This window comes from Lepidochelys kempii, chromosome 2 (genome assembly GCF_965140265.1).
Source record: "Lepidochelys kempii isolate rLepKem1 chromosome 2, rLepKem1.hap2, whole genome shotgun sequence".
Classification (NCBI taxonomy): Eukaryota; Metazoa; Chordata; order Testudines; family Cheloniidae; genus Lepidochelys; species Lepidochelys kempii.
In genome coordinates this window covers 121717387-121740925 of record NC_133257.1, presented here as the reverse complement: position 1 = coordinate 121740925, position 23539 = coordinate 121717387, and the positions used below count along the sequence as shown (strand labels likewise).

General features: G+C 43.9%; 1 pseudogene; it reads left to right on the top strand.

The window, feature by feature from the left end:
• The first annotated feature begins 11 nt into the window (after positions 1 to 11).
• Positions 12 to 21746, top strand: LOC140907067 (serpin B10-like; annotated as a pseudogene).
• The last annotated feature ends 1793 nt before the right edge of the window (positions 21747 to 23539 follow it).

Here is a 23539-nt window from a genome sequence, read left to right as displayed (position 1 = left end):
GGGTGCCGCACCCCCCGGCCTGGCGGCTTCCATCACACGCGGGGCTCACGGTTCGGTTCCTGGCTCTCACCCCGCACCGCACACGCTCTCCCAGCGCCCCGAGCAGGAGCGCTCACTGCAAGAGAAACGAAACTCACCGGACACCAGCCGGACCCTCCCCCGCGCCGCCCTCGGCTGCTTGAGCCAACCCCGTTGGGGCCGCTGCCCGGGCCCGACTCCGCCTCCCAGCGTCTCCTGCCCGCCCGCCCGCCAGACCCGAGCGACCCCGAGCCCCAGGCTGGAAACTAAACACAAGTCGCAGCCCCGGCCCCGCCCGGCTCCGGGTTCCCACCGCGCCCCAGGCAGCGAGCGCGGCAGCTCCCGCCCCACACGCGGGCGGCCCCCGGGCACCGCGGCAGGGGGCGCCAGGCCGGGGCTGGAACCAGGGGCGGCGGCTGCGGTACCGGCGCGGGAGCGGCTGGCGGCGTCGATCGCTGCTGAGCGCAGGTCGAGTGAAGCGGCTCCGGTGGCGCTGGGCAAAGGGGAGGTGGCCTCGGGCTTGTGTTAGCTCCGCTGAGCCCCGGCGTCCCGCCCTCCTGTCCCCGGAAGCGCCCGGAGCCCCCCACGGGGCGTTTCATCCCTCAGCCTCCGCCCGTCGCTGGTTTCCTGCACCAGCGGGTTTGCCTTGTTCTGTTCGGGGTAAATTTCATTCATGCTGCTCCCGGCAGGTTCATGGAAGCAAGTCACTAAGGCCCTGCCTAGACTAGGAAAAGGAGATGTGTTTGCCAAGTGTGTTCCCGAATATTGCAAATAACATGATTTTAAACACCACTGTGCAACCTCATGCACACAAAGACAATGGTCTTTCTAAAAGTCTCAGCTGGGCGTAATCGTGCTTAATTTTGTGCTAGGTCTTGCCAGGGCTGAGCCCAGCACCTCTAGGCTTGGCAGTTCATAGCCCTGGCACCTCTGGGTTTGCTGCATCTGTTATGTATGTAAAAAATTGCTTGAGCCCTGGCACCTCTTTCATTACAAATTAAGCACTGGGCATAATCAACCCTAGTTAAGTGACTATCATTTTGGAATGGTAACAAGGAAACTATTAAAAGTGCTTGGAATATCATATCAGACAAGTGACAACCCCTCCTCCTCCAAAACCCCACTGTCTATAATCAGCTAAATCACCCATTTCAATAGTAGATACATAATCTCAGCGTGTGGTTTTTTATTGCTTTAAGTGCAAATCATACACTAGAGTTATGGCTTAAAGCAGGGATCAGCAACCTCTGGCACACGGCCTGTCAGGGAAATCTGCTGGCGGGCCGGGACGGTTTGTTTACCTGCAGGGTCCACAGGTTCAGCCAATCACAGCTCCCAGTGGCTCGGGTTCGCTGTTCCAGGCCAATGGGGGCTGTGGGAAGCGGCGGCCAGCACATCCCTTGGCCCACGCTGCTTCCCACAGCCCCCATTGGCCTGGAACGGCGAACCGGCCAGTGGAAGCTGCAATCGGCCAAATCTGTGGACACTTCAGGTAAACAAACCGTCCCAGCCTGCCAGCGGATTTCCCTGACGGGCTGCGTGCCAAAGGTTGCCGATCCCTGGCGTAAAATATCAGCTAAAAGCACATTGGAATTTGTGTAAATAACAGGAATATCTTTGCTAAAATGCATTCTTGAAATGAAAGCCTATTTTTTCTACTTTATTTGTGAAACAGATATCTAGGAATGGGTTCAAATTACAACTAGTAATTACATTAACAACACATTACTGTTGTTTGAATGCTGCAGGTTTTAGATCATATGTCCATACGCATTATAGTCAGATAGGAGGCATGGTGGCGAAAGTTTTCATATCAGTTGTGCTCATCAGACCTGTTAGACAATTTAATTTACAAACATTTTCAAAAGATCAGGTACAGGAACAAACGTTAGTATGAGCAACATGACACACCTGTATAGCCCTCTAGAAACAGCAGCTGGTCATGAAATGGACAAAGATGACAAGTTCACTAGCTGGGGAGGCTAGGCCAATTCACTAACTCTATGCCAACATTGTCAGAGAGCACTGGCAGAATGTTTAATGCCTCATCCAGAGTCCTTCCTCTGACATCAGTAAAAACTGAAAGGGGCCCTTAGGGAGGAAGGATGGTCTCACTAAATATAAATGTTTAGTTTAGAGAGTTTCTGGTGAGGATTGAATTTCACATGCTTTTGCCTTGGATTTTATGAAAGATAGTTGACGGTTTTGTATACCTTCAAGTTTATTACACATCAGACAGTAAGATCTCTTACAAATTTGTTATGGTCTATGGTGATAACATTTCAGTCAGCTGGATCACACTCACAGTAAAAAGAAAAGGAGTACTTGTGGCACCTTAGAGACTAACCAATTTATTTGAGCATGAGCTTTCGTGAGCTACAGCTCACTTCATCGGATGCATACCGTGGAAACTGCAGAAGACATTATATACACATAGAGACCATGAAACAATACCTCCTCCCACCCCACTGTCCTGCTGGAATAGCTTATCTAAAGTGATCATCAAGTTGGGCCATTTCCAGCACAAATCCAGGTTTTCTCACCCTCCGCCCCCCCCCACACACAAACTCACTCTCCTGCTGGTAATAGCCCATCCAAAGTGACCACTCTCTTCACAATGTGTATGATAATCAAGGTGGGCCATTTCCAGCACAAATCCAGGTTCTCTCACTCCCTCACCCCCCTCCAAAAACCACACACACAAACTCACTCTCCTGCTGGTAATAGCTTATCCAAAGTGACCACTCTCCCTACAATGTGCATGATAATCAGGGTGGGCCATTTCCAGCACAAATCCAGGTTGGGTGAGAGAACCTGGATTTGTGCTGGAAATGGCCCACCTTGATTATCATACACATTGTGAAGAGAGTGGTCACTTTGGATGGGCTATTACCAGCAGGAGAGTGAGTTTGTGGGGGGGGGGGGGGGGCGGAGGGTGAGAAAACCTGGATTTGTGCTGGAAATGGCCCAACTTGATGATCACTTTAGATAAGCTATTACCAGCAGGAGAGTGAGTTTGTATGTGTATGGGGGTGGGGGGGGTGAGAAAACCTGGATTTGTGCTGGAAATGGCCCACCTTGATTATCATGCACATTGTAGGGAGAGTGGTCACTTTGGATAAGCTATTACCAGCAGGAGAGTGAGTTTGTGTGTGTGGTTTTTGGAGGGGGGTGAGGGAGTGAGAGAACCTAGATGTGTGCAGGAAAATGGCCCACCTTGATTATCATACACATTGTGAAGAGAGTGGTCACTTTGGATGGGCTATTACCAGCAGGAGAGTGAGTCTGTGGGGGGGCGGGGGGAGAAAACCTGGATTTGTGCTGGAAATGGCCCAACTTGATGATCACTTTAGATAAGCTATTCCAGCAGGACAGTGGGGTGGGAGGAGGTATTGTTTCATGGTCTCTGTGTGTATATAATGTCTTCTGCAGTTTCCACGGTATGCATCCGATGAAGTGAGCTGTAGCTCACGAAAGCTCATGCTCAAATAAATTGGTTAGTCTCTAAGGTGCCACAAGTACTCCTTTTCTTTTTGCGAAGACAGACTAACACGGCTATTACTCTGAAACTCACAGTAAAGTCAGTGAGAGAAGGATTTGGCCAAATGTCAATTTTCCTCTACTTCTGTGAGCAGTGTTATTATTAATTTATTAACTCTTTTAGTGCTTTTGAATGTACAATGTATGTCCAGCAGACTGACTCCTAAATGGTCCGGCATCTGTCATGTAGATAGAATGATCTAGTTCCAAATGGAATGTTGTGGACAGTATGTGATGGGGTTAAATTTCTATTTTAACACTCTGAAAGGAAAAAAGAAAATATATATTTTGGGAGGGAAAAACTTTATAAAAATACAGCTCAAGGCAAATATGAATTTCAGAGCTAATGCTGACTCTCTCTATCATTATATCATTAACTGGCCTTGTTTTGCCTGGGATTTGCAAACAGGACTTACTGTGTTTTCAATTACCCTTTGTATACAGATCTGCAACACCTGTGAATAAGAGAGCTAATTATTAAGTACTTTACTGTGACATCAGGAATGGTCTAGATAATACTTAGTCCTGCCATGAGTGCAGAGGACTGGACTAGATGACCTCTCGAAGTCCCTTCCAGTCCTATGATTCTATGACTGGGTCTAAGGTGGCCATGGACAACAGAAGGAGCGATTAAGAGCCCCCCGCCCCCAAATCATTCTGCATGACTGCTTAGGCCTGTCCCCATCTTGTCTGCAGGCATGGGGATGAGGTCATGGCCTGAATGCCCAGGTGCATTCTCCTGTCCTATGAAGATGTAGGTGGGGAGGGACAGAGGCTACAGAGCCATGACTCTGGCCCCCATAACACTAGCCAGGAGAGCAGGCTCAGTGCAGTGGGTGTTATGCTGCACTCTGTAATGGGCTACAGTAGATTACTGTCCCCTCAGTGCAGCAGAGGAGGCACAATTAATTCTGGAGCTACTCCTGACAGAGGCAGCTCATGCTCAGGGCTCTAACTAAAAGCGCAAACTAGACCTATGCTTTGAATTTCAGGCTTCAATTTGTATTTCCCAGTTGCTTGGTGAACGAATGATGCTATTTGGTAGCATAGAGTAACATTCTAAGGGGAGCAGAATCTGCCTAAGAAGATGATGCTTTTGGTTTAGTTGTGCCTGATGAAGAAGAAGAAAGGATGATCTGCCTTAAATCTTACAGAATTTACAGATGTTCTCACTACTGCACTGGTAGCTGGAGCCTCAGGGCCCTCTTCATTGACCTCAACAAAGGACTTGTGAAAAACTTGTGACAAAAAAAGATTATTATTCTCAGACAACCCTGTGAAGTCAGCTTGGCTCTGACTGAAAGCATCTTACAGCCCCATACTGCTCCAAGTGGACTTGAGGTTATAGCTCTCTTCCAGCTTGATCCTGGGCAGAAACAACTCCACTTCAGTCATTTTCATCATTTCTGGGCTGGTCCACTTAGATAATTTATCATAGGTCAATTCCCTCTTTAGCTACAGTGAGTTAAGAAAGAGAGGGATTTGACAATTAAAGAGCAGAAAGGAAATCAAGAGTAAATGAAAAAAACTCATCATAAAGGCATGAAACACATACATTGCTACCACCCATGGCTATTGCCATCATTAGAGGATGTGCTACATGCAAATAGCGTTTGATCCTGCAAGGTGCTAACTGACGTATGCTCCCGTTTATCTAAATGGGAGGTGACCATACATGCAGGATTATGTCGGTAGAGCAGTTCCTTGTTTTTTCTCTTTAAACGTACATGGGAATGTTCCCCTCTTATGTACATATAGAGCTCCTGTTAATGTTAAGAGAACATCTACATGTGCATACAAGGAAGATTTGATGCTCTGAGGGATTTGGCGTCATTACTGAGGGATTATATAAGAGGAGCAAGTTAGGGGATTTAGAAGGTGAGACATAGAGGCCTCTGTTCCTCTTAAAAAGCAGCAGACCTTGTCTAACAAGCCATCCTTAGTTCCGCAGCCGAGGATTCCCTGCTGAGGAATGACAGCTGGTACACCTACAGGAAATGCTGGCACATGAATTTTTAAGATATCTTCAGGGAGAACATCCACCCCTATCCCTGACCACTCCCAAAATGATGAGAGGAAAGGGGTTTGTCTTAGAGCTGTCCAAGGAGCAGAACACACCTCAGCAGCTCCCCTCTCTGGTCTAATGAACCAAGGCAGACTCATCAGAACGCACCTGCTGGTTTGGTGGGGAAATAGGGGTATCGTCACCACCACCCGCCCCATCTCTCCAGCACTACATACACCTGGCCATTCTCCTACCTTCCCACAAGCACTTTCCAAATCTTCCGTATACTCAAAATATTGTCGCATACCCCTCTCCCACCTTAACTTCCACATCATGCTTTCCCTCTTTATGTCAACACATCATACCCTTCACAACTGTACATATGCCTGTAGGATATGTCTGTAGCTATCCAGTCTCTGAGGTCAGAGTTCAGGTTTTGCATTGCAATGTGCGTTAGAGGAATTGTCTGTGTGTGTTGTCCATCTGTACATGTGTGAGGTGGAAGGGCACCCTGGGGAGGTGCAGAGTCAGTGGTGTGTTGTGTTGCTGTTCAGGAGTGGGAATCAAGTTGCCTTTCCTGCCTTTGAAGGTTTGAATGATTGTGTTTTGCACTTAAGCAACCTTAAAGAATACCATCTTACTTTTTTTGGCCTCCCACAAGAAGTTCTTGTCACCTGCAAACAGCGTCCTCCAGTTCCTGTACTTTCCTTAAAGTGAAGCACCTGCAAGCAGAGTTTGTAAAGACAGTAAATATACTTGAAGACAGCTATCTAAGACAAATGTACACACAATTTGATTTCTAGTGACCTAATTGTCAAAACCTCAAATTTATTATAATTAGTGAGCAAAGATGGTTGCTACTTAGCCTGCTAAGGAAGCTATATCTATGATTTTCAATGACGATTTGAATGTAACTGAGACCCAAGTCAGAACCACACAGCCGCACTGCTGGCTTAATAACAGATCATCATTATGAATCAGATGGAAATTAAATTAGACATATGGTGAGACCATGTAAAATTCATGGTGGCTTCAGCCATGTATTATTATACTCTGTTTATTATTGGGCATCACTGTTGTGCTAGATGCTGTATAATATATAAAGGTACAGTGCTTCCCCAAGGGCTTACAACCTATATTAAAAAGACAATGCATAATGTACGGAATGGCCATATGAAGGTGTAATCACAGAGCCATCAAATGGTAATGATCAGATAAATTTATGGTAAAGCATAGATTGATTAATCTTGTCCCATATCAACATCTTTTCTTAAACCCTGCAAGTATATAGTACTTGTACTCTGTTTTCTAAAAACTGAAATCTAAACTAAACTTATGATGAAAATGTGCAGTCCCTATTTTACTGCATGACATGTGTCATAAATATAAAGGGAAGGGTAAACCCCTTTGAAATCCCTCCTGGCCAGGGGAAAGCTCCTCTCACCTGTAAAGGGTTAAGAAGCTAAAGGTAACCTCGCTGGCACCTGACCAAAATGACCAATGAGGAGACAAGATACTTTCAAAAGCTGGGAGGAGGGAGAGAAACAAAGGGTCTGTGTCTGTCTGTCTGTGGCGCTTGCCAGGGACAGAACAGGAATGGAGTCTTAGAACCTTTAGTAAGTAATCTAGCTAGGTATGTGTTAGATTATGATTTCTTTAAATGGCTGAGAAAAGAATTGTGCTGAATAGAATAACTATTTCTGTCTGTGTATCTTTTTTGTAACTTAAGGTTTTGCCTAGAGGGGTTCTCTATGTTTTTGAATCTAATTACCCTGTAAGATATATACCATCCTGATTTTACAGGGGGGGATTTCTTTATTTCTATTTACTTCTATTTTTTATTAAAAGTCTTCTTGTAAAACACTGAATGCTTTTTCATTGTTCTCAGATCCAAGGGTCTGGGTCTGTAGTCACCTAGGCAAATTGGTGAGGCTTTTTACCAAACCTTGTCCAGGAAGTGGGGTGCAAGGTTTTGGGAAGTATTTTGGGGGGAAGGACGTGTCCAAACAGCTCTTCCCCAGTAACCAGTATTAGTTTGGTGGTGGTAGCGGCCTGTCCAAGGTGTAATATTTTGTACCTTGGGGAAGTTTTGACCTAAGCTGGTAAAGATAAGCTTAGGAGGTTTTTCATGCAGGTCCCCACATCTGTACCCTAGAGTTCAGAGTGGGGGAGGAACCTTGACATGGTGGCACAGTGGTGGGATTAACCTGAAATCATTTTGAGATCCAGTTGAGATTTTTTGAACTAGAAATACAGATTTTAAAAAGGAATTTTTAGGAAGTCCAGAAGGCAGCTTTGAAACTGAAAGCAGCTTGGTTTCTCTCTGCTTTGTGGCCAAGCAGAGACAAAAGGGGATTATCTTGTGAATTGCAGGTTTTCTTTGCCTGGAGGCAGGGTACTTAACTCCTGCAGGGAAATTCACAGTCTTCCAACCCAGAGGTTTTTTTTTTTTTCTTTTCTTCCTAAAAGTAAATAGGGGGTGTGTGCTCTACCCATTTGCCTGGAGACAAAAGTGGCAGGGTTTTTTTTAGGATTTTGATTTTTTTTTTTTTGTTTTACAAGGAGCACAGGTTTGAAAAGAAATTTTTTTTCTTCTTTGGGCTGGGTAAGCAGGTTTCCAAGTAGTTGGAGGTTTTTTGCTTTAATTTGGGCCCAGAGCAGAGACAAGGGAATTGTCTTTTTCTGTAGGCTGACAATCACTATCAGAGAATAGGTATTCTATTCCAGCACAGCAAAATTTTACAGCCAAGTTTTGTTTGTTTATTTCTAAACCTCGGGTGTAAAGTTAGTTAAAAACAGAGAGGTTAGAATGGCCAAATCCTCAGCTCGACTACAGCTGGAATTAGCCAAATTTCAGGCTGAGGAAAAACAAAGGGAACATGAAAGACAGATAGAACTCATGCGGCTGAAGAAGGAGGAGAAGGAAGAAGAGAGGAAGCATGTGGAGGAGGAGAAGGAAAAAGAGAGGAAGCATGTGGAGGAGATGGAGAGGATAAAGGCCCAGCAGAATATACCAACAAACCCTAGCAATCCTTCTCCAGGTACCACTTCCCATCCCAGAAAGTTCCCCACCTACAAGGCAGGTGATGATACTGAGGCCTTCTTAGAAAACTTCGAAAGGGCCTGCCTTGGGTACAACATCTCTACTGACCAATACATGGTAGAGCTGAGGCCGCAGCTCAGTGGACCCTTAGCTGAGGTGGCAGCTGAAATGCCTAAAGAACACATGAACAAGTATGAACTGTTTAAATCCAAGGCGAGAGTCAGAATGGGGATAACACCCGAGCAGTCTCGTCGGAGGTTCAGAGCCCTAAGGTGGAAACCAGACATGTCATTTACCCGACATGCCTACCACATTGTAAAACATTGGGATGCCTGGATATCAGGAGCAAGTGTTGAATCTCCAGTAAATTTGCCCTTCCTAATGCAAATGGAACAATTCTTAGAGGGTGTTCCTGAGGAAATAGAAAGATACATCCTAGATGCGAAACCCAAAACTGTAATTGAGGCAGGAGAGATTGGAACCAGATGGGTGGAGGTGGCAGAGAAGAAGAAAACTGGTCGCAGTTGGAGCGGAGACCAGAAGGGACCACCCCAGACCACACCCTATTACCGGGGGCCGCCCAAAGCCCCACCTACCTCCCAAAGAACCCTCCAGACCCCTTATCGTCCCACCACCCCGTTCTCCAGCAACCCTCCTCGCCCCAGTGACCCGTCAGCTGGACGATGTTTTAAGTGTAACGAGCTGGGGCATGTAAAGGCCAAATGCCCCAAGAACCCCAACAGATTACAGTTCATTACACCGGAATCACACCAGAGGTCCACAGGCCCAGATACCTCCCAGATACCCTTGGAGCGGAGGGAAACTGTGAGTGTGGGTGGGAAGAAGGTCACCGCGTGGAGGGACACCGGAGCACAAGTGTCAGCTATCCATGCTTCCTTAGTGGACCCCAATTTAATCAACCCAGAGATCCAAGTGACGATTCAACCCTTCAAGTCCAACTCTTTCAATTTGCCTACAGCCAAGTTGCCTGTCCAGTACAAGGGCTGGTCAGGAATGTGGACTTTTGCAGTCTATGATGATTATCCCATCCCCATGCTGTTGGGGGAAGACTTGGCCAATCACGTGAAGCAGGCCAAGAGGGCGGGAACGGTCACCCGCAGCCAGGCTAAACAAGCCGTGGGGCCTAGCTCTGTTCCGGAAACTTCTATCAGGGCCCGGTCAGAGGTGATGGACCCGGACCCCAGGCCAATGTCTGCAACAGCAGTAGTGGATCCAGTCCCAGAGACCCAGACGGAACCAGTCCCAGAACCGGAACCAGCCAAACAACCAACACCAGACCCCGTGCCAGCACTGAATCCAGTACTTGCAACCTCAACACCAGAGGGCCCCACCGAACCTGAACTGGCAGCAGCCGATAACCCTACACAAGAGGCTCAGCCGGAGCCTGAATCCCAACATAGTGCACCAGCGGAGAGCGGTTCACAGTCAACAGAAACAGCTCCATCCCCTATATCGCTTCCAGAGGGACCAAGCCTATGTCCCCAATCCAATGAGGAACTGATGTCTCCAGCATCAAGGGAACAGTTCCAGACCGAACAGGAAGCAGATGAAAGCCTCCAGAGAGCTTGGACGGCGGCACGGAGCAACCCACCGCCTCTCAGCTCTTCTAATCGATCCAGGTTTGTTGTAGAAAGAGGACTTTTATACAAGGAAACTCTTTCTGGGGGACACCAGGAAGACTGGCATCCTCAGAGACAGTTGGTAGTTCCAACTAAATACCGGGCCAAGCTCTTGAGCTTAGCCCATGATCACCCTAGTGGCCATGCTGGAGTGAACAGGACCAAAGACCGTTTGGGGGGGTCATTCCACTGGGAGGGAATGGGCAAGGATGTTTCTACCTATGTCCAGTCTTGTGAGGTGTGCCAAAGAGTGGGAAAACCCCAAGACCAGGTCAAAGCTCCTCTCCAGCCACTCCCCATCATTGAAGTTCCATTTCAGCGAGTAGCTGTGGATATTCTGGGTCCTTTTCCAAAAAAGACACCCAGAGGAAAGCAGTACATACTGACTTTCATGGATTTTGCCACCCGATGGCCGGAAGCAGTAGCTCTAAGCAACACCAGGGCTAAAAGTGTGTGCCAGGCACTAGCAGACATTTTTGCCACGGTAGGTTGGCCCTCCGACATCCTCACAGATGCAGGGACTAATTTCCTGGCAGGAACTATGAAAAACCTTTGGGAAGCTCATGGGGTAAATCACTTGGTTGCCACTCCTTACCATCATCAAACAAATGGCATGGTGGAGAAGTTTAATGGAACTTTGGGGGCCATGATACGTAAATTCGTAAATGAGCACTCCAATGATTGGGACCTAGTATTGCAGCAGTTGCTCTTTGCCTACAGAGCTGTACCACATCCCAGTTTAGGGTTTTCCCCATTTGAACTTGTATATGGCCGTGAGGTTAAGGGGCCATTGCAGTTGGTGAAACAGCAATGGGAGGGATTTACACCTTCTCCAGGAACTAACATTCTGGACTTTGTAACCAACCTACAAAACACCCTCCGAACCTCTTTAGCCCTTGCTAGAGAAAACTTACAGGATGCTCAAAAAGAGCAAAAAGCCTGGTATGATAAACATGCCAGAGAGCGTTCCTTCAAAGTAGGAGACCAGGTCATGGTCTTAAAGGCGCTCCAGGCCCATAAAATGGAAGCATCGTGGGAAGGGCCATTCATGGTCCAGGAGCGCCTGGGAGCTGTTAATTATCTCATAGCATTCCCCACCTCCAACCGAAAGCCTAAGGTGTACCATATTAATTCTCTAAAGCCCTTTTATTCCAGAGAATTAAAGGTTTGTCAGTTTACAGCCCAGGGAGGAGACGACGCTGAGTGGCCTGAAGGTGTCTACTACGAAGGGAAATGTGGTGGTGGTGTGGAAGAGGTGAACCTCTCCATGACCGTTGGGCGTATGCAGCGACAGCAGATCCAGGAGCTGTGCACTAGCTACGCGCCAACGTTCTCAGCCACCCCAGGACTGACTGAACGGGCATACCACTCCATTGACACAGGTAATGCTCACCCAATTAGGGTCCACCCTTACCGGGTGTCTCCTCAAGCTAAAACTGCTATAGAACGGGAGATCCAGGATATGTTACAGATGGGTGTAATCCGCCCCTCTGAAAGTGCATGGGCATCTCCAGTGGTTCTAGTTCCCAAACCAGATGGAGAAATACGTTTTTGCGTGGACTACCGTAAGCTAAATGCTGTAACTCGCCCAGACAACTATCCAATGCCACGCACTGATGAACTATTAGAGAAACTGGGACGGGCCCAGTTCATCTCTACCTTGGACTTAACCAAGGGGTACTGGCAGGTACCGCTAGATGAATCTGCCAAGGAAAGGTCAGCCTTCATCACACATCTCGGGCTGTATGAATTTAATGTACTCCCTTTCGGGCTGCGAAATGCACCCGCCACTTTCCAAAGACTTGTAGATGGTCTCCTAGCGGGATTAGGAGAATATGCAGTCGCCTACCTTGACGATGTGGCCATATTTTCGGATTCCTGGGTAGACCACCTGGAACATCTACAAAAAGTCCTTGAGCGCATAAGGGAGGCAGGACTAACTGTTAAGGCTAAGAAGTGTCAAATAGGCCTAAACAGAGTGACTTACCTTGGACACCAGGTGGGTCAAAGAACTATCAGCCCCCTACAGGCCAAAGTGGATGCTATCCAAAAGTGGCCTGTCCCAAAGTCAAAGAAACAGGTTCAATCCTTCTTAGGCTTGGCCGGTTATTACAGACGATTTGTACCGCACTACAGCCAAATCGCTGCCCCACTGACAGACCTAACCAAAAAGAAACAGCCAAATGCTGTTCAGTGGACCGGAAAGTGTCAGAAGGCCTTTAACAAGCTTAAAGCGACACTCATGTCTGACCCTGTACTAAGGGCCCCAGACTTTGACAAACCGTTCCTAGTAACCACAGATGCATCCGAGCGTGGTGTGGGAGCAGTTTTAATGCAGAAAGGACCTGATCAAGAATTCCACCCTGTAGTGTTTCTCAGCAAAAAACTGTCTGAGAGGGAAAGCAACTGGTCAGTCACTGAAAAAGAATGTTATGCCATTGTCTACGCTCTGGAAAAGCTACGCCCATATGTTTGGGGACAGCGTTTCCACCTGCAAACCGACCATGCTGCACTAAAGTGGCTTCACACCGTCAAAGAAACTAACAAAAAACTTCTTCGGTGGAGTTTAGCTCTCCAAGATTTTGATTTCGACATCCAACACATCTCAGGAGCTTCTAACAAAGTGGCTGATGCACTCTCCCGTGAAAGTTTCCCAGAATCAACTGGTTAAAATCGTCCTTGAGATGTGGAAAATATTGTTAGTCTTTATGTACTTGGTAGTATATTTAGAGATGCATGTGTTTTATTAACTCTGTTTTTCCTAGAGCTCCAGGAAGAAATCCCAGCCAGTGTTTCACCCTAGCTGAGATTTGGGGGGCGTGTCATAAATATAAAGGGAAGGGTAAACCCCTTTGAAATCCCTCCTGGCCAGGGGAAAGCTCCTCTCACCTGTAAAGGGTTAAGAAGCTAAAGGTAACCTCGCTGGCACCTGACCAAAATGACCAATGAGGAGACAAGATACTTTCAAAAGCTGGGAGGAGGGAGAGAAACAAAGGGTCTGTGTCTGTCTGTATGCGGCGCTTGCCAGGGACAGAACAGGAATGGAGTCTTAGAACTTTTAGTAAGTAATCTAGCTAGGTATGTGTTAGATTATGATTTCTTTAAATGGCTGAGAAAAGAATTGTGCTGAATAGAATAACTATTTCTGTCTGTGTATCTTTTTTGTAACTTAAGGTTTTGCCTAGAGGGGTTCTCTATGTTTTTGAATCTAATTACCCTGTAAGATATATACCATCCTGATTTTACAGGGGGGATTTCTTTATTTCTATTTACTTCTATTTTTTATTAAAAGTCTTCTTGTAAAACACTGAATGCTTTTTCATTGTTCTCAGATCCAAGGGTTTGGGTTTGTGGTCACCTATGCAAATTGGTGAGGCTTTTTATCCAACATTTCCCAGGAAAGCGGGGGTGCAAGTGTTGGGAGGATTGTTCATTGTTCTTAAGATCCAAGGGTCTGGGTCTGTAGTCACCTAGGCAAATTGGTGAGGCTTTTTACCAAACCTTGTCCAGGAAGTGGGGTGCAAGGTTTTGGGAAGTATTTTGGGGGGAAGGACGCGTCCAAACAGCTCTTCCCCAGTAACCAGTATTAGTTTGGTGGTGGTAGCGGCCTGTCCAAGGTGTAATATTTTGTACCTTGGGGAAGTTTTGACCTAAGCTGGTAAAGATAAGCTTAGGAGGTTTTTCATGCAGGTCCCCACATCTGTACCCTAGAGTTCAGAGTGGGGGAGGAACCTTGACAACATGGATGTTATCATTTAATCTGCTCTGTTGGCTGGGGTTTAACTACTTCAGAAGACGTTTCAAAGAAACCTAAATATGTCTAATACCAATATTACATTACCTCAGATTCCTGTGAGAGACAAGAAATTACTTGTCTCGTCAGCTGGGTTCTGGATCTGTTTTTTAGGCAATAAACACATTTAGAAATATAAAACAGCTGTGCTTCCTTCCATCCTCCACTCTTACCGTCCAATATATTTCACCACCTATGTTTACCCCTCCTCCCCACCAGTTTCCAGAACTTTCTGTTGTAAAGTTTGCCCGGATTGTTGACATACCGTGTATTTCTTGGGCAATAAAGTTTAGAAATAAAATCAGATTGCAGCTCACTTTCCTTCTAGCCTACGTTCTACACCCCGAGCACCTATCCAGCTTAGGTAGGCACCTCTTGATAATCTGGCCCTTGGACCTTGGACTCTTCAGGTTCCATGGCTGGCAACAGGGTTCATTATGGAGTATCTGAACAAATGGATTCTTTTGTTATGAGAAGACTAACAAAAGGATGACAGAATAAAAATCTTTTTCTTCCCCCTGAGGGGAACAACAATTTAGTGCTTGGCCCACTTATTTGCTGTGTTGTACCATCTCACAGCAAGAGATTTATCCTTACTTATCTAATTTAAGATGGTAAGGAACAGATTTTTGGTTCCTCTGTTCGTTGCACTGAGGACAGTGTTTAAATTGCAGATACTGCAGGGGAATGCTTATGATTTAATTAAAACAAGTCTGACACTGTGAGGATTTAGAGACTGGCAGGCTTTTGAAAATGGAGGGATTGAGGTCTCTCTCCAGCTTTTCTTTCTGTTCAAGCCCACTAGCATATATGAAATTTCATGGCCTAGTCACATACCTTGTTCATTCTGAAAGGTTGTTCCTCTGTAAATCCATCCTTAAATTTCTTTGCCCAGTTTTCTTTGAAGTAGAGGGCACTGACAAGCACCAGCTTGGTGAGTTAATCAACAGAGTTGACAGACAGTAGCACCTGAATTTTAACTTTAGGAAATAGTGAGACAGTCATATCATTGTGCAGCTTTTATGCTTGGAGTAAATACCAGATTTGAGTTTTGGAGAATATATGTAAGAAAAATGTACTATTTGAGACCATACTTGTAAGGCAGCTTCCTGTCTTAAGAGATGAAATATCCTCAAACATATTGGGTTGGACTTTGTGGTATCCTTCAGTGACTTTGTCCTACTCAGGCTGCTTCTCACTAGTAATAACCCCGATTGATAGTCTTAATCTACATTCCTCCCATGGAGAGAGAAAGAAGACTGAAGTCGACATTAGAGGCGACTTAGGTCGGCATAAAGGACCTGGTAGTGTAGATGCATACATTAACAGGTCAACTTAAGGCAGCTTCCATCTACCTAACTCTGTAGTGTAGACCAGGCCTCAGAGTTTATCACAGTAGCTGCAGAACCTCAAACTGGTGCTGAAACATCTTCACCCCTTTCTGGTTTTGGAGGAGAAAAGGCCTACAACCCCCCCTGAGTAATTTCAGCAGAGTGTACCCTTTCTGTCAGACTGTTTCATGACACTATATATATCAGAAAATGAACCCCCTGAACATACTGCATGGAATCCCATCAAAATGAAACACATTTTGCTATGTAGGTATTTGTATGAGGCCCAACACTCTGGTATCTTATTGCCTTCAAACACATAAAGGTTAAATTGTTATCATAAATATTTGTGCAGCTGAAAAGCAGTAGTCATCACTGTTTTCCCCTGTGGTCCGAGTAGTGTTATAACTGAAAGGAGATGTCATTTTGGATTTGGTGTTACTGAACTTTCAAATGTAGTTATCTGCCTGCCTCCAACCGGGGCAGTGGGGCAGCAGCCATTTTGTGTTTCAGTTCAAATGCGGAATAGAATGAATCAACATTTTTTCTCTCCCCTCAGAAACAATTTAGGGTGGAAAAATACATGATGTCTCTCTGTGAATGGTAAAAGAACAGTCCTGAACTCACCTTCAGTCTGGCGTTCAACACTGGAATTGATCTCTCTTCTGACTTCTGCTGCTGCTCCCAAGAAATCAACAGCTCATGGCTCTATGTGGTAATATTTTTTGATCAATTGTAAGTATTCCTACAAGGCAAGAGAGAGAGAAGTCTTACATATTATTTGGCAATATATATGGGCCAACTACTACAATATATATGGGCCAAATAGAAAAGAGAATTCATGTTATTACACAGTTTATTAGGATCATAAAGCTATATCTTCAGAGAAGCAAAATATTTTTAGTTATATATGTTATCAATCATTTACTCATCTATGATTGTTCATGTTTACATACAGTCCAGACCAGAAAAGCAAATTAAAAGAATACCTGTAATCTTGATATGAGTATCTACGAAGAGTCAGTGGGAAATAAATCTTAAAGGATAACAAACCTTTTTGCAGATGTAATTGAAATATTTGCATTTAGCTCTTGTATGGTTTGTTGTCCTAGACCAACCATAAAGATGAATTTTCTCCCCATTACACAGATAGATGAACTGCTTCACTTTATTGAAAGGTGATGATTTTTCTCCATGTAACTGGTTGGCACTTTTAAGCAGGTAATTTTTAGTGGGTTGGTTATTAATTTCAGAGCTAAGTGCCTGAAACCCTGCATGGATGTTACGGGCTCAGCCAGGCAGTAATGGCACTTCTGGGTGCTGCCTTGGCTGCCTGCTCCTCTGCTGCTGGGAACTCTGGGATACATCCAGAGGACTTCTGGGACCTGACCGAATTAGGCCAGGGCCGTGCTCACAGAAGAAACCAACAGGGCTCGGACCCTAGGTCTCAGCTTAACACTGGCTGGGGCCCTCCAACCCTGCAGAAACCTGGGACCCTGGGTCTTAGCCCTAGGATAGCACATTTGTAGGACGCACATGTGGACATGTGGACGCAAAGTGGGGTTGGCTTGAGCCTGAGCTCAGACCTGGACTTAAATTGCTTTGTAGACATAACCTCAGTGTCAAAGCAGAGAGGTTGAAATATCTGCATAAATAGTGACAAATAAATTGGTTCTATGAAGTTTCATTTTTTAGTAACCCTAACTAGTTATAAGTAGTAAGTTATAAGTAGTATATATAAGTATATAATTTATATATAAGTAGTATAAGTTATAAGTACAAGAAAATTTAATGTTCATTCTTAACTACGGTATATTGTTTTCACCTGATCCTTTAAAAGTGACATTTGTCCTCCTTTGCCTTGTTGCAGAATACAACTAAGCCAGTGCAGATGATGTTCCAGAGAGGGAAATTTAATTGGACCTACATACAAACAGTGCACACTCATATTGTTGAGCTCCCATATGTCAATAATGACCTCAGCATGCTCATAGTGCTACCAGATGACATCAGCAATGATATCACTGGCCTAGAAATGGTAAAGAAATTAATCATATTAATACGGGGAATTCAATTGTTTTTATATCCTAGATGTTTATATGGCTGCTGTCTGATGGTAAGTGATGCTACATTCTTGTATTAGGAACAGGTGAAAAGATCTGGCTCAGGAAAAAATAAGGATAGACCCAAACCTTGTCTAACACTCAGAGAACCTGAGCCTTTATTGACCTATGACAAGATTTTCATAGACCCAACACTTTTTTGCACTTCTTACTGTCATCCAGTCCGAGAAGCAGAAGCCCCAAAATCCTGCAAGAAAGGCAGTTCTTTCAGCCCAAGCAAAACCAGAGACTACAGGAACCCTTGACAAAAAGCCAGGATAGATGGGAACACTTCATACTAAACAAATATCTACATCTTTGAATGTATTTTCATATGATAAATATTTTAAATAAAGATAAATATAACTTAGAATAACTCAGCTAACAAAGTGACTAAGTATATATGCAAAAAGAAAAGGAGTACTTGTGGCACCTTAGAGACTAACCAATTTATTTGAGCATGAGCTTTCGTGAGCTACAGCTTACTCCACGGCATGCATCCGATGAAGTGAGCTGTAGCTCACGAAAGCTCATGCTCAAATAAATTGGTTAGTCTCTAAGGTGCCACAAGTACTCCTTTTCTTTTTGCGAATACAGACTAACACGGCTGTTACTCTGAAACCTATAAGTATATATGTAATTAATTAACAAACATACTTTTCTGATACATTGCATATGGATATGCTAGAATGCCAAAGACTAAAGACATACAATATGGTTACTATCATGTAAAACAGGACTCTGCTGCTATTATGCTACAAATAGTCAACACTGAAGGTATTCACAAGGTGGGGTCGGGAAGGAATTTTCCTTCAGGTCAGCATGGCAGAGACCCTGGGGGGTTTCACCTTCCTCTGCAACGTGGGGCATGGGTCACTTGCTAGTCTGAACTACAGTAAATGGTGGATTCTGTGTAACTTGAAATCTTTAAAACAAGATTTGAGGATTTCAGTAACTCAGCCAGAGGTTATGGGCCTATTGCAGGAGTGGGTGGGTATGATTCTGAGGCCTCCAATGTGCAGGACATCAGATTAGATGATAATGATCATCCCTTCTGGCTTTAAACACTGAAATCTTCCAGTTACTGCACGAACCTGCCGTAAGAAAACATGCTGCTTTACAGTTGAGAAGACACCTGTAAACTAGCCAGAAGCTTTTCAGTGATCTTCACTATATTTATAAACCATCTCTATAGTTTCTCCATTCAGGATAGTGAAGGACATCAATGTTAAGGAAGTTTCATTTTCACTGTGTAATTTTTGATTCTCTCTTTTTTAACTAACTGTAGCTAGAAAGAGACTTGACGTATGAGACATTATCCAGACGGACCAGCTCAGAAATGATGGAGAAAACTGAAGTGGACGTGTATCTGCCCAGGATCAAAATGGAAGAGAGTTATGACCTCAACTCTACTTTGAGCAGCATGGGTATTTGAGATGCCTTCAGTCAGAACCGAGCTGATTTCAGAGGGATGACTGAGAAAAATGATCTGGTTTTGTCAAATGTTTTTCACAAGTGCTTTGTGGAGATCAATGAAGAAGGCACTGAGGCTGCAGCTGCCAGTGCAGCTTCTATGCCAGCACGAAGTCTCATTTCTGCCATTCAGTTTGCAGCAGATCACCCTTTCCTCTTCTTCATCTGGCACAATAAAACTAACACCATCCTCTTCTTTGGCAGATTCTGCTCTCTATAAAAACTCAGATTTCTGTTGCTAAACAAGATCTTGCAGCAGCAGGACTGTACCATAAAGACAACGCCTCAAGTGTCTAAATAGTTTGGGTAATTTTATTTCACTTTCCTGTATTATTGGCCAATCTTTGTAGCTTGGGAAACAACAAATAGTGCAAATAATATTGGGCTACGACTCTCAAAAGCACAATAAAAATGCACTGGTTGCTTTCTACATGATTGTAAATTGCACTCTTTCTTAATACTGTACAACTATACAGTTTGCCAGAAGCTGTGAATGAGTGACAGGGGATGGATCACTTGATGATTACCTGTTCTGTTCATTCCTTCTGGGGAACCTGGCACTGGCCACTGTTGGTAGACAGGATACTGGGCTAGATGGACCGTTGGTCTGATCCAGTAGGGCCATTCTTATGTTCTTATGTTATAAAGCAGAAGAACAAGTTTGATCTAGAGAAATACATCTCAGGAATAAAACACTTACCTGTGCAGGCACACAAAGAGTACACAAGCAGGGCCAGATCTTCAGTAGGTGCAGATTGGACCACCCCTACTGAAATCAATGGAGCTAGGCCAATTATACCAGATGACGATGTGGCCCACAGTCTCACGAATTATACTGAGTGAACATAGGCATGGCTAGCAATGCAATAAAACTATTTGAATGTAAATGTTTTGTAATAGTTACATTTCTAATGGCATTTTTTCCTGTTTGCAGACTGCTTGCAAGTGTACTGGAAAAAGTGGTAAACAGTGAGGTGGCAAAATTTGCAGATGATACAAAATTACTAAAGATAGTTAAGACCCAGGCAGACTGCAAAAAGCTACAAAAGGACCTCTCAAAACTGGGTGACAGAGCAACAAAATGGCAGATGAAATTCAATGTTGATAAATGCAAAGTAATGCACATTGGAAAACATAATCCCAACTACACATATAAAATGATGGGGTCTAAATGATCTGTTACCACTCAGGAAAGAGATCTTGGCGTCACTGTGGATAATTCTCTGAAAACATCCACTCAATGTGCAGTGGCTATCAAAAAAAAAAAAGCTAACCAAATATTGGAATCATTAACAAAGGAGTAGATAATAAGACAGAAAATATCATATTGCCTCTATATAAATCCACGGTATGCTCACGTCTTGAATACTACGTGCAGATGTGGTTACCCCATCTCAAAAAAGATATATCAGAATTGGAAAAGGTTCAGAAAAGGGTAACAAAAATGATTAGGGGTATGGAATGACTTCTGTATGAGGAGAGATTAATAAGACTGGGACTTTTCAGCTTGGAAAAGGGACGACTAAGGAGGAATATGCTAGAGGTCTATAAAATCATAACTGGTGTGAAGAACGTAAATAGGGAAGTGTTATTTACTCCTTCTCATAACACAAGAACTAGGGGTCACCAAATGAAATTAATAGGCAGCAGGTTAAAAGCATAAAAGGCAGTATTTCTTCACACAACACACAGTCAACCTGTGGAACTCTTTGCCAGAGAATGTTGTGAAGGCCAAGACTATAACAGGGTTCATAAAAGAACTAGATAAATTCGTGGAGGATTGGTCCATCAGTGGCTGTTTGCCAGGAGCTGGGAATGGGCGACGGGATGGATCACTTGATGATTACCTGTTCTGTTCATTTCCTCTGGGGCACCTGGCATTGGCCACTGTCTGAAGACAGGATACTGGGCTAGATGGACCTTTGGTCTGACCCAGTATGGCTGTTCTTATGTTTTTATGTTCTGTTTCCCCTGTAGGTAACATACCAATGGGCAAGTTGTTAGGATATAGATATTCAGGCCTGTCTGTAAAGGTCTGTACTTTAAGAATTTAGGTGTATTCTTATCACTTGGCTAGTTAGAGGTATAAAAGAAAGAATCAAAATCACTGTCTGCCAGTGTAAGGGCCTTCTCTTACTGTGACAGTTTGTGGCCCTGTGCTTAGGCTCAGGCCTTTGGCTAAGCGACAGAGGCAGCCATAAGCTGGGAAGCGACCGGTCACATCCTCACATTCCAAAGTAGTCACACTGAAAGAAGGTGCTATTGGGCTGTTAGGAATACAATCCTGTCCTGATAGTGCCTATCACCTCCAGAGAAAGGGAAGTGCTTAGAAGATGTAAAAGGAAATTGAGGTTGATAGTTTTCTGTCTGGTAAGAACTCACTTATCAATAGACACAGCTGGAAAACTCTTATGTCTTTATAGATGTAGTTGTGAAATCCTCACTTCTGTATTGTTTTGTCATTATAGTTCCCACTTTGCTATTGTTTATTGGCATGGTCTCTGTCTGGTTCTGTGATTGTTTCTGTCTGCTGTATACTTAATTTTGCTGGGTGTAAACTAATAAAGGTGGTGGGATATAATTGGTTAGCTAATCATGTTACAATATGTTAGGATTGGTTAGTTAAATTTCAGTAGAATGATTGGTTAAGGTATAGCTAAGAATATTACTATATAAATTAGGGGCAAACAGGAAGTAAGTTGGGATTCGAAAATAAGGAAAAAGGAACTTTTATTTAAGCTTGCTGGAAGTTCACCCCAATAAATATTGAATTGTTTGCACCTTCGGACTTCGGGTATTGTTGCTCTCTGTTCATGCAAGAAGTACCAGGGAAGTGGGAGAGTGAAGGAATAAGCTCTCTAACACAAGTGCTGTACAAGAAACAACTATGTAAAATATAAAAAGCATTTCCTTGCAACCATCTGCTTTGTAATAATTTTACTTTCAGCTAGCATCATACTAGGGACTAATTCTCCACTGCCGTCTTCTAGTTTTATGATGGAGTAACCTCACTGAAATCAATGGAGTCACACTGGTATAAACTAGGGCAATGGAGAATCAGGCCCTAAATACTTATTTGTAAATATTGTGCAGTATGTTTATGTAGAACCCATATCTTCATAAATGTTGGTGTTAGAGCTGTTTGTGCAAATTCCCAGCAACCAGTTACCGGGGAATAAAATATTAGAAGCACAGAGCTTTTTGAGTAATTTTCTCCCTTTTTTTGGGACTGCTCCTAACTCTTTGATTTCAGGGTAGAGATGAAATAAGCTGGGTACACAAGCGAACCTCTAGGTATATTGAAAATATTCCCACCAGCCTGCAAGCACTTTGGAAGTCCACGCTTCTAGGAAGCAACACACACCTTACTTCTTGGTTCTGCTTCGTAAACAGGAAAAGAACAAATATGAAATGACATTACATAAGGGTTTATTTATTTTATTATACTCACTATGACTGCACAAACATATTCCCTTTAAATACTGTCCTGTTGAATATAACGTGATAAAGCTGTGTGCTAAAATGTAACCCCAAAGCAGTCGCTTTTATATAGGTCTGCACGGACACACTTTCAAGAAAAGGGCTCCTTCATACAGCTAACAGACTTGGATTTTCAAAATACAAGCCCAACCTACGTAGAATGAAGGTACCTGTTTATTTCAGAATTCCTTTTCTGCTATCTCGGAGAGAGGGAACTCTTGGCTGCACACGAGCTATTAATTTTCATGGTGGGTCTCAGCATGAAATAAACAAACAACCCTTTGATTTAAAAAAAATGTTTCTACACTTCAGTATCCACTGCACTGAGTGCAGATCAGATTGTGTATCAAGGAATGTTCTTTAATCCAGCCTTTAAATTAAAAAGGGATACTAGCCCTCATCCTTCAGTGCTCACAGCACCCACAACTGCCTTGAATTAGAGAGAAACTTCTGACATGGGCATATTTTAGTGCTCATTCCAGGCATTCTTTGACAAGCCCATTTTTGGAGTCTTACATCCTCCACTTAAACATCCGGTATTGGTCACTGCTGGGACTGAATACCAGGCTCAAGTTGATTGTTTGTCTGATCTGGCATGGCAGTATCCATATCCCTAATGGTTTTAAATGGGGATGGTGGAGTCACAAGGCCTCACTGATCCCAGCATCACTCCAGTTTTACACTGATATGCCTCATCTGAAATCTATAGAGTTACACTGATTTAAAACTGGAATAATGCAGTGGAGAATCAGGCCACACAGAACACACATCCAGCAGAAAGACAAACATTTGTGTTGTTTGGTGTAAGTTAAACACTAGCTGTACTTATTTCAAACGAAAGAGAGTTGCAGTGGACATCACCAGCCATTCTTACTGTAGGCCACTTGGTGTTATTTTTGCTTATCCTATGTCTAAAATACCATATCTTATAACATCATTGTATTCATCTTCTAAATCTCTTAGTTTGCTGTTTAAAATACATACAATGGATCAATAATAAGGTCAAACTTTAAAACAAAAATTTCTGGGAAGTGGTCGGGAGCAAGAGTAGTTTTAGGTGGTGAAACATATTGGGCACTAGGGGTGGAGAATGTATGCTAGAAAGAAAGGGAGG